This window comes from Populus alba, chromosome 1, assembly GCF_005239225.2.
Source record: "Populus alba chromosome 1, ASM523922v2, whole genome shotgun sequence".
Classification (NCBI taxonomy): Eukaryota; Viridiplantae; Streptophyta; class Magnoliopsida; order Malpighiales; family Salicaceae; genus Populus; species Populus alba.
In genome coordinates, this window is record NC_133284.1 from 19,479,454 (window position 1) to 19,491,195 (window position 11,742).

Sequence of the window (11,742 nt, forward strand, 5' to 3'; positions counted from 1 at the left end):
AAATCCACCGCACCAATCTAGCCTTAGAATCTTTCTTAGAGAGAAGATATTTCAATGCTGCATGATCACTAAAAACAATAACAGGTGAGCCAACAAGATAAGATCTGAACTTGTCACATGCAAATACTACTGCAAGTAATTCTTTTTCAGTGGTAGTGTAATTCATTTGAGCACTATTTAAAGTTTTACTTGCATAGTAAATCACATAAGGTTTCTTATCTTTCCTTTGTCCCAAGACAGCACCCACGGCATAATCACTAGCGTCACACATTATTTCAAAAGGTAATGACCAATCAGGAGGTTGAATGACAGGAGCAGAAGTAAGCAAGTTTTTAAGTTTAACAAAGGCTTCCTCACAATGTTCAGTCCATTCAAAAATATTATCCTTTGTTAGAAGGTTACTCAAGGGCTTAGATATTACACTAAAATCTTTGATGAACCTTCTGTAAAAACCAGCATGTCCTAAGAATGATCTAACATCTTTAACAGATTTTGGTGTTGGTAAGTTGGCAATTAACTCGATTTTAGATTTGTCAACCTCAATTCCTTTCGATGAAACAATGTGACCAAGTACGATGCCGTTTGTTACCATAAAGTGACATTTTTCCCAATTCAATACAAGATTCTTCTCTTCACACCTGCTCAAAACCTTTTCTAAGTTAGTCAAACAATCATCAAATGAATCACCAAAAACAGAAAAATCATCCATAAAAATTTCAAGAAAACGTTCAACCATATCACTGAATATGCTAAGCATGCATCTTTGAAACGTGGCTGGTGCATTACATAATCCAAAAGGCATCCTTCGATATGCAAAAGTACCAAATGGACATGTGAAAGTAGTCTTCTCTTGATCTTCCAATGCAATTTCAATTTGATTGTAACCTGAATAACCATCTAGGAAACAATAAAATTCATGACCTGCAACTCTTTCTAGGATTTGGTCCATGAAAGGTAAAGGGAAATGATCTTTTCTAGTCATTGAATTAAGTTTCCTATAGTCAATGCACATGCGCCAACCCGTAACAGTCCTAGTTGGAATTAACTCATTTTTCTCATTTGTTATCACAGTGACTCCAGACTTTTTGGGTACAACTTGGGTAGGACTTACCCATTTGCTATCAGAAATAGGATAAATGATTTCCATTATCTAGAAGCTTAATGACTTCATTTTTCACTACTTCTTTCATATTAGGATTAAGCCTTCGTTGCATTTCTCTAGAGGGTTTAGCATTTTCCTCCAAATAAATCCTGTGTGTGCAAATCAAAGGGCTAATTCCTTTTATGTCAGCTATGGTCCATCCTAATGCATTTTTGTGCATTTTCAGAGTCTGTAATAACTTACCTTCTTGATGCGCATTAAGTTTGGAAGAGATTATTACCGGAAAAGTTTCATTTTCTCCCAAAAATGAGTATTTGAGATTAAATGGTAACGGCTTCAATTCAGGTTTTGGTGGTTGAACACTTGAAGGTATGGGCTCAATTGATCGTGGTGGCAATTCTTCAATTTGTGGTCTCCAATTGCATGCCTTTGATTCCTGAAAGTAGACCATTTTGCAAATCATCAGATTCATCAATCTCAGTTTCACTGGAAGTGGTTTGAAATTGATCATGAACTAATTTTTCAATAAAGTCCACTTCCTGTAAATCATTATCATCTTCAGGTTGCTTGTAAATGTTTGAAAATATTCATCTCCAATGTCATGTTTCCAAATGATAGCTTCATCAGTCCATTCCTACAATTAATCAATGCATTAGAAGTGACAAGAAATGGACGTCCTAAAATGACAGGAATTGAATTACATGCTTCAACAGGTTGTGTATCCAAGACAACAAAATCTACAGGGTAAATGAATTTATCGACTTGTACTAACACATCTTCAACTATTCCTCTAGGCACTTTTACAGATCTATCAGCAAGTAAAAGAGTTATAGAGGTTGGTTTTAACTCACCTAGATTGAGACTTTGAAAGACTGAATATGGAAGTAAATTCACACTAGCTCCAAGATCAAGTAAGGCTCTTTCAATTTTGTGTTCTCCAATAAAGCAAGAAATTGTAGGACAACCAGGGTCTTTATATTTCAAAGCATTATTGTTTTGAAGAATGGCACTTACTTGTTCGGCTAAAAAAGGCTTTCTTTTTCACATTCAGTTTTCTCTTCACAGTGCACAGATCTTTCAAAAATTTAGCATAGGAAGGAATCTGTTTAATAGCATCCAACAAAGGTATATTGATCCTTACCTGTTTGAAAATTTCAAAGATTTCAGAGTTGTGACTAACTTTCCTTTGTTTGATCATGGCATGAGGAAATGGAAGTGCTGGCGGGGAATCAGCCTTTTCTTTGCAATGTTCAGGTTCAACCCCTTCCTTACCCTCAGAGATAGACTCATCATCTTTCTCACAAGGTTCAAGAATAGGTTTTTCAATAACCTTACCACTACGAAGAGTGATGACTGATTTGACTTGATCCATGTGTTGGCTTCCAGAACTACTTGCATTTGCATTGTATTGCCCCTTTGGATTTTGCTGTGGTTGAGAAGGAAACTTACCTTTCTCTTGGAAACTGAGAGCAGATGTTAATTTTGCAAGAGCATCTTTAAAATCGGTCATGCTTTGAGCAAGTTGAGTGTTGATTGTCTCCTGCTTTTCAATGAATGCATGCAATGTTTCCTCAAAATTTCTTCTAGGAGGTGGAGCATAAGGAGGTGCATATCCATGAGAATTTTGGAAATTATGGTGTGCTTGAAACGGTGGATGTGAAGTTTGTGCATTGTTGCTATCACTCTTCCAACTAAAATTTGGGTGATTTCTCCAACCAGGGTTATATGTTTGTGAGTATGGGTTATGGTTGGGTCTTTGGAAACTGTTTAAAGCATGGGCTTGTTCATGGAGGCATTCCTTGAAAGAAGGCAAAGTTGGACAATCATTGGTTGCATGCTCATTTGTTTCACAGATTTGACACACAATGTCTTGAACAGATTTTAATTGACCACTCTTTTTCAATTCTAGTGCCTCGACTTTTCTAGCTAAAGATGCAAACTTGGCTTGGAGGTCATGATCTTCCCTAAGGTTGTGCATACCCCCACTAGATGTATGAGGTTGAGTTTTACTTGGTGCCTCATAAGTACCTGTGGTGTCCCAATTTTGAGCATTTTCGGCTAGCAAGTCTAGGTACTCCATTGCTTCATTAGGGTCTTTATCTTCGAAAGTTCCATTGCACATCAATTCAACCATTTGCCTATCTCTAGGTGTTAAACCTTCATAAAAATGTGAAACCAATCTCCATGTTTCAAAACCATGATGTGGGCAAGTATTAAGCAAATCTCGATACCTATCCCAACATTGGTAAAATGTTTCTCCTGGTTTTTGAGTGAAAGTGATGATTTGTCTTTTGAAAGAGTTTGTTCTATGAGATGGAAAAAACTTCTTTAAAAATTGTTGTTGCATATCATCCCAAGCACGAATGGATCCTGGTCTCAAATTTTGTAGCCATGTTTTAGCTTTATCTTTTAATGAAAAAGGAAAAAGCTTTAATCGAATGGTGTTCATGCTACAATTTGAGTCATTATAGGTATTACAGACCTCCTCAAATTCCCTTAAATGCAAGTATGGATTTTCTAAGTCTAAGCCATGAAAAGATGGTAAAAGTTGAATAATGCCTGGCTTAAAATTAAAATGAGATGCATCAGGAGGGAAAACTATGCATGAGGGTGCACTTGTTCTTGTGGGATTCATGTGGTCTCTAAGTGTTCTCATACGGTTATTCTCATTATTCTCATTATGAAGTGATTGATTATCTTCTTCGGCCATATTTTCTGAAAATGATGAGGATACCCTACAAAGTCTACCACTTAATGTACGTGACCAAAACTCTCATGCACGTGTAAGAAGAGAATAAAAGCAAGAAAAGAAAATAAAAGAAAAAGAAACAAAACAAAACAAAGGAAACAAAAATAGATAAAATGAAAAGTGAAAAGAGAAAAATAAATTAAATATTATAATTTATACAAGAATTTACCTCCCCGGCAACGGCGCCAAAAAACTTGACACGACCAAAAGCTTGATGTCTCTTCCCAAGTGCAGGAGTGTCGAAGTAATAAATAACCCGGCAAGACCGGGGTCGAACCACAGAGAGGTTAATTGTATAAATTATAAATAACAAGACAACAACAACAACAAACAACAACAACAATAATAATACTCAGTACGTGGCGTTGTTATACCTGAGAATGATCTAAAGATCGGGTCACAGGTTTCCAGCCTATATACTGACTTTATGAAAAGATCAAAGATATATATTATATAATATAGACACAATGTAAATAATAATAATAATAACAATGATAATAATAATAATAATAGAAGATGAAGAAATTAATGAGAACTTTGAGATAAAAGATTAACGTAAGGATTAAACAATGATAAAAACAAATGTCAAGGTTAGAGGATCCACTAATGGTACTTCAAACAAGTATAATATAAACTCTTATTACTCAATTGGAAACCACACATAAAGGAGGTTCCAATCAGATTATAAATTGTTAACATGATTACATTAATTATCTTATTCGAATAAAGCTAATACTTGTAAATGTTGGCAGGCATTCATGATTATAACTTATGTTAACAACAAATCAAGTTCCTTTCATAGCTCAGGTGTCGGTTAAACCATACAGTATGGGCTATGAAAGTGCCAAGTATTTTGTTGTACCAAGTGTTACACAACATAAATCTAGATTAACCATTTAACAAGCAAAGTATTAAAGTGAACAAGATAACAAATATAAAACATGTTAGTATCCAACGTTAAGGTCCATGTTAAGTTTATATTATACTTGTTCTTACACCATTAGTGTACCCTTTTCACCTTGACATAATTAACTTAGCTAGACATAATAAAAGAAAGAAACATAAATGAGCAAGACAAGAACATAAATGAGAAAGAAGTTAACTAGACAAAGGAAAGGAAATGAAGTGCATAAACTTGATATTAATGAAAGCAAGACATAAGCAATACAAAGAGAGAAAGCAAGAGCATGATCTTGATCTGAACACCAAGATGCCTCAATACATGGTAAGTGCCTCCTTTTATAGGCCAAAATTTGGAACTATTGATTTGTTGACTAATTGATGAGTGGGTGGCCACATCTTGACTAGATAACAAATCCTTATCTTCTTGTCTGATCAAGACGTCATTGCTAACATCATAATTTGCCCAGAATCCTCAAGAATGTTCTAGGAAATTGTCTCAGCTTTCCAACAAAAAAAAGATGAGGTCATTTGGACTTCTAGAACTCAAGATATGGGCTGAACACTAAATAGTGTTTGGGCTGCAGGACAGCTTCGGACTTCTTCGTTGTTCCTTCAATTTGGACTTCAAAACGACCTTTTCAAATCTTGGGCTCCTCATGAAAGTTGTAGGCTTTTGTCTTACCTTTCCATCCATATAAAGTGGACCTAAATCCGAAATCTAGGGCTCCAGATATGATCCAATTACCGAGCAATGTTCCGGTTTGGACTGCACCGACATCTCTTTTCTAAGTTTGGCCATCTCTTTGTCCCTTAACTTTCAATGCTTAAACTCATCAATCAATCCTTTTATTTATGTGATAGTCCTGCATTTAAAATGAGCATTTACCATAAATTAAGGTATCTTATAATATCAAACTTGTTATTATAAAACATGCTTTAGTTAAGGAGTTATTGATACTTCAAGTGCAAAATGATGATATAAAACCTTGATAAACATGCACTTTTAAGTACTAATCAGCTAACAAACTCTTTTTTTGGCCTAGTTTTAGCGATTTCTGTTCTTAGTTCATACTCTCAGTGATATCAGGATTCTCGGTATTCGTCAGTTTTTGAGTTTAAACCTGGAGTTCCTTTTTGAACAACTAGATTACTGCTAGCTTCTGTTCTATAAAAAATTTTATCTCACTTCGACTCCTTCATCGAAATTGTAGTCCTAGATGCGGCAATGAATTTGAGCTTTTGAATCACTTGATTTCGATATTAGAGGCTCAAGATGTTCCCGTTTGAATATCTAACGTGAAGGCAGAAAATTTTGTCGCGAGAAGGATATGGACCCGAGTAAGCACTAAAAAAAAACTCTATTTTTGGCCTTTTTTTGTGATTTCTGTTCTTAGTTCATACTCAGTGATATCAGGATTCTCGGTATTCGTAAGTTTTTGAGTTTAAACCTGGAGTTTCTTTTTGACAAACTAGATTACTGCTAGCTTTTGCTTTGTAAAAAGATTTTATCTCACTTCGACTCCTGCATTAAAATTGTAGTCCTAGATGCGGCAATGAATTTGAGCTTGTGAATCACTTGATTTCGATATCAGAGGCTCAAGATGTTCTCGTTTGAATATCTAACGTGGAAGTAGAGAATTCTGCCGCAAGAAGGATATTGACCCGAGTTTGCGCTAACAAACTCTTTTTTTGGCGTAGTTTTAGTGATTTCTGTTCTTAGTTCATACTCTTAGTGATATCAGGATTCTCGGTATTCGTAAGTTTTTGAGTTTAAACCTGGAGTTTCTTTTTGACAAACTAGATTACTGCTAGCTTCTGCTTTGTAAAAAGATTTTATCTCACTTCGACTCCTTCATCAAAGTTGGAGTCCTAGATGCGTAGATGAATTTGAGGTTTTGAATCACTTGATTACGATATCAGATGCTCAAGATGTTTGCGTTTGAATATCTAACCTGGAAGTAGAGAATTCTGCCGCAAGAAGGATATTGACTCGAGTTTGCGCTAACAAACTCTTTTTTTGACCTAGTTTTAGTGATTTCTGTTCTTAGTTCATACTCTCAGTGATATCAGGATTCTCGGTATTCGTAAGTTTTTGAGTTTAAACCTGGAGTTTCTTTTTGACAAACTAGATTACTGCTAGCTTTTGCTTTGTAAAAAGATTTTATCTCACTTCGACTCCTGCATTAAAATTGTAGTCCTAGATGCGGCAATGAATTTGAGCTTGTGAATCACTTGATTTTGATATCAGAGGCTCAAGATGTTCTCGTTTGAATATCTAACGTGGAAGTAGAGAATTCTGCCGCAAGAAGGATATTGACCCGAGTTTGCGCTAACAAACTCTTTTTTTGGCCTAGTTTTAGTGATTTCTGTTCTTAGTTCATACTCTCAGTGATATCAGGATTCTCGGTATTCGTAAGTTTTTGAGTTTAAACCTGGAGTTTCTTTTTGACAAACTAGATTACTGCTAGCTTCTGCTTTGTAAAAAGATTTTATCTCACTTCGACTCCTTCATCAAAGTTGGAGTCCTAGATGCGTAGATGAATTTGAGGTTTTGAATCACTTGATTACAATATCAGATGCTCAAGATGTTTGCGTTTGAATATCTAACCTGGAAGTAGAGAATTCTGCCGCAAGAAGGATATTGACTCGAGTTTGCGCTAACAAACTCTTTTTTTGACCTAGTTTTAGTGATTTCTGTTCTTAGTTCATACTCTTAGTGATATCAGGATTCTCGGTATTCGTAAGTTTTTGAGTTTAAACCTGGAGTTTCTTTTTGACAAACTAGATTACTGCTAGCTTCCGCTTTGTAAAAAGATTTTATCTCACTTCGACTCCTTCATTAAAATTGTAGTCCTAGATGAGGCAATGAATTTGAGCTTTTGAATCACTTGATTTCGATATCAGAGGCTCAAGATGTTCTCGTTTGAATATCTAACGTGGAAGTAGAGAATTCTGCCGCAAGAAGGATATTGACTCGAGTTTGCGCTAACAAACTCTTTTTTTGGCCTAGTTTTAGCGATTTCTGTTCTTAGTTCATACTCTCAGTGATATCAGGATTCTCGGTATTCGTCAGTTTTTGAGTTTAAACCTGGAGTTCCTTTTTGAACAACTAGATTACTGCTAGCTTTTGTTCTATAAAAATTTTTATCTCACTTCGACTCCTTCATCGAAATTGTAGTCCTAGATGCGGCAATGAATTTGAGCTTTTGAATCACTTGATTTCGATATTAGAGGCTCAAGATGTTCCCGTTTGAATATCTAACGTGAAGGCAGAAAATTTTGTCGCGAGAAGGATATGGACCCTAGTAAGCACTAAAAAAAAACTCTATTTTTGGCCTTTTTTTGTGATTTCTGTTCTTAGTTCATACTCTAAGTGATATCAGGATTCTCGGTATTCATCAGTTTTTGAGTTTAAACCTGGAGTTTCTTTTTGACAAACTAGATTACTGCTAGCTTTTGCTTTGTAAAAAGATTTTATCTCACTTCGACTCCTGCATTAAAATTGTAGTCCTAGATGCGGCAATGAATTTGAGCTTGTGAATCACTTCATTTCGATATCAGAGGCTCAAGATGTTCTTGTTTGAATATCTAACGTGGAAGTAGAGAATTCTGCCGCAAGAAGGATATTGACCCGAGTTTGCGCTAACAAACTCTTTTTTTGGCCTAGTTTTAGTGATTTCTGTTCTTAGTTCATACTCTTAGTGATATCAGGATTCTCGGTATTTGTAAGTTTTTGAGTTTAAACCTGGAGTTTCTTTTTCACAAACTAGATTACTGCTAGCTTCTGCTTTGTAAAAAGATTTTATCTCACTTCGACTCCTGCATTAAAATTAGAGTCCTAGATGAGGGAATGAATTTGAGCTTTTGAATCACTTGATTTTGATATCAGAGGCTCAAGATGTTCGCGTTTGAATATCTAACGTGGAAGTAGAGAATTCTGCCGCAAGAAGGATATTGACTCGAGTTTGCGCTAACAAACTCTTTTTTTGGCCTAGTTTTAGCGATTTCTGTTCTTAGTTCATACTCTCAGTGATATCAGGATTCTCGGTATTCGTCAGTTTTTGAGTTTAAACCTGGAGTTCCTTTTTGACCACCTAGATTACTGCTAGCTTCTGTTCTATAAAAAATTTTATCTCACTTCGACTCCTTCACCGAAATTGTAGTCCTAGATGCGGCAATGAATTTGAGCTTTTGAATCACTTGATTTCGATATTAGAGGCTCAAGATGTTCCCGTTTGAATATCTAACGTGAAGGCAGAAAATTTTGTCGCGAGAAGGATATGGACCCGAGTAAGCACTAAAAAAAAAACTCTATTTTTGGCCTTTTTTGTGATTTCTGTTCTTAGTTCATACTCTAAGTGATATCAGGATTCTCGGTATTCATCAGTTTTTGAGTTTAAACCTGGAGTTTCTTTTTGACAAACTAGATTACTGCTAGCTTCTGCTTTGTAAAAAGATTTTATCTCACTTCGACTCCTGCATTAAAATTAGAGTCCTAGATGAGGCAATGAATTTGAGCTTTTGAATCACTTGATTTTGATATCAGAGGCTCAAGATGTTCGCGTTTGAATATCTAACGTGGAAGTAGAGAATTCTGCCGCAAGAAGGATATTGACCCGAGTTTGCGCTAACAAACTCTTTTTTTGGCCTAGTGTTAGTGATTTCTGTTCTTAGTTCATACTCTCAGTGATATCAGGATTCTCGGTATTCGTAAGTTTTTGAGTTTAAACCTGGAGTTTCTTTTTGACAAACTAGATTACTGCTAGCTTCCACTTTGTAAAAAGATTTTATCTCACTTCGACTCCTTCATTAAAATTGTAGTCCTAGATGAGGCAATGAATTTGAGCTTTTGAATCACTTGATTTCGATATCAGAGGCTCAAGATGTTCGCGTTTGAATATCTAACGTGGAAGTAGAGAATTCTGCCGCAAGAAGGATATTGACTCGAGTTTGCGCTAACAAACTCTTTTTTTGGCCTAGTTTTAGCGATTTCTGTTCTTAGTTCATACTCTCAGTGATATCAGGATTCTCGGTATTCGTCAGTTTTTGAGTTTAAACCTGGAGTTCCTTTTTGACCAACTAGATTACTGCTAGCTTCTGTTCTATAAAAAATTTTATCTCACTTCGACTCCTTCATCGAAATTGTAGTCCTAGATGCGGCAATGAATTTGAGCTTTTGAATCACTTGATTTCGATATTAGAGGCTCAAGATGTTCCCGTTTGAATATCTAACGTGAAGGCAGAAAATTTTGTCGCGAGAAGGATATGGACCCGAGTAAGCACTAAAAAAAAACTCTATTTTTGGCCTTTTTTTGTGATTTCTGTTCTTAGTTCATACTCTAAGTGATATCAGGATTCTCGGTATTCATCAGTTTTTGAGTTTAAACCTGGAGTTTCTTTTTGACAAACTAGATTACTGCTAGCTTTTGCTTTGTAAAAAGATTTTATCTCACTTCGACTCCTGCATTAAAATTGTAGTCCTAGATGCGGCAATGAATTTGAGCTTGTGAATCACTTGATTTCGATACCAGAGGCTCAAGATGTTCTCGTTTGAATATCTAACGTGGAAGTAGAGAATTCTGCCGCAAGAAGGATATTGACCCGAGTTTGCGCTAACAAACTCTTTTTTTGGCCTAGTTTTAGTGATTTCTGTTCTTAGTTCGTACTCTCAGTGATATCAGGATTCTCGGTATTCGTAAGTTTTTGAGTTTAAACCTGGAGTTTCTTTTTGACAAACTAGATTACTGCTAGCTTCTGCTTTGTAAAAAGATTTTATCTCACTTCGACTCCTTCATCAAAGTTGGAGTCCTAGATGCGTAGATGAATTTGAGGTTTTGAATCACTTGATTACGATATCAGATGCTCAAGATGTTTGCGTTTGAATATCTAACCTGGAAGTAGAGAATTCTGCCGCAAGAAGGATATTGACCCGAGTTTGCGCTAACAAACTCTTTTTTTGGCCTAGTTTTAGTGATTTCTGTTCTTAGTTCATACTCTCAGTGATATCAGGATTCTCGGTATTCATAAGTTTTTGAGTTTAAACCTGGAGTTTCTTTTTGACAAACTAGATTACTGCTAGCTTCTGTTCTGTAAAAAATTTTATCTCACTTCGACTCCTTCATCAAATTGTAGTCCTAGATGCGGCAATGAATTTGAGCTTTTGAATCACTTGATTCCGATAGCAGAGGCTCAAGATGTTCCCGTTTGAATATCTAACGTGAAGGCAGAAAATTTTGTCGCGAAGAAGGATATGGACCCGAGTAAGCACTAAAAAAAAAAACTCTATTTTTGGCCTTTTTTTGTGATTTCTGTTCTTAGTTCATACTCTAAGTGATATCAGGATTCTCGGTATTCATCAGTTTTTGAGTTTAAACCTGGAGTTTCTTTTTGACAAACTAGATTACTGCTAGCTTCTGCTTTGTAAAAAGATTTTATCTCACTTCGACTCCTGCATTAAAATTGTAGTCCTAGATGCGGCAATGAATTTGAGCTTTTGAATCACTTGATTTCGATATCAGAGGCTCAAGATGTTCTCGTTTGAATATCTAACGTGAAGTAGAGAATTCTGCCGCAAGAAGGATATTGACCCGAGTTTGCGCTAACAAACTCTTTTTTTGGCCTAGTTTTAGTGATTTATGTTCTTAGTTCATACTCTCAGTGATATCAGGATTCTCGGTATTCGTAAGTTTTTGAGTTTAAACCTGGAGTTTCTTTTTGACAAACTAGATTACTGCTAGCTTCCGCTTTGTAAAAAGATTTTATCTCACTTCGACTCCTTCATTAAAATTGTAGTCCTAGATGCGGCAATGAATTTGAGCTTTTGAATCACTTGATTTCGATATCAGAGGCTCAAGATGTTCTCGTTTGAATATCTAACGTGGAAGTAGAGAATTCTGCCGCAAGAAGGATATTGACTCGAGTTTGCGCTAACAAACTCTTTTTTTGGCCTAGTTTTAGCGATTTCTGTTCTTAGTTCATACTCTCAGTG

The 11,742-nt window shown here is 35.8% G+C and overlaps 1 pseudogene; it reads right to left on the minus strand.

Annotated features, from left to right (window-relative positions):
• Positions 1-1,902: 1,902 nt before the first annotated feature.
• Positions 1,903-3,039, minus strand: LOC140954539 (uncharacterized; annotated as a pseudogene).
• Between the last annotated feature and the right edge of the window lie 8,703 nt (positions 3,040-11,742).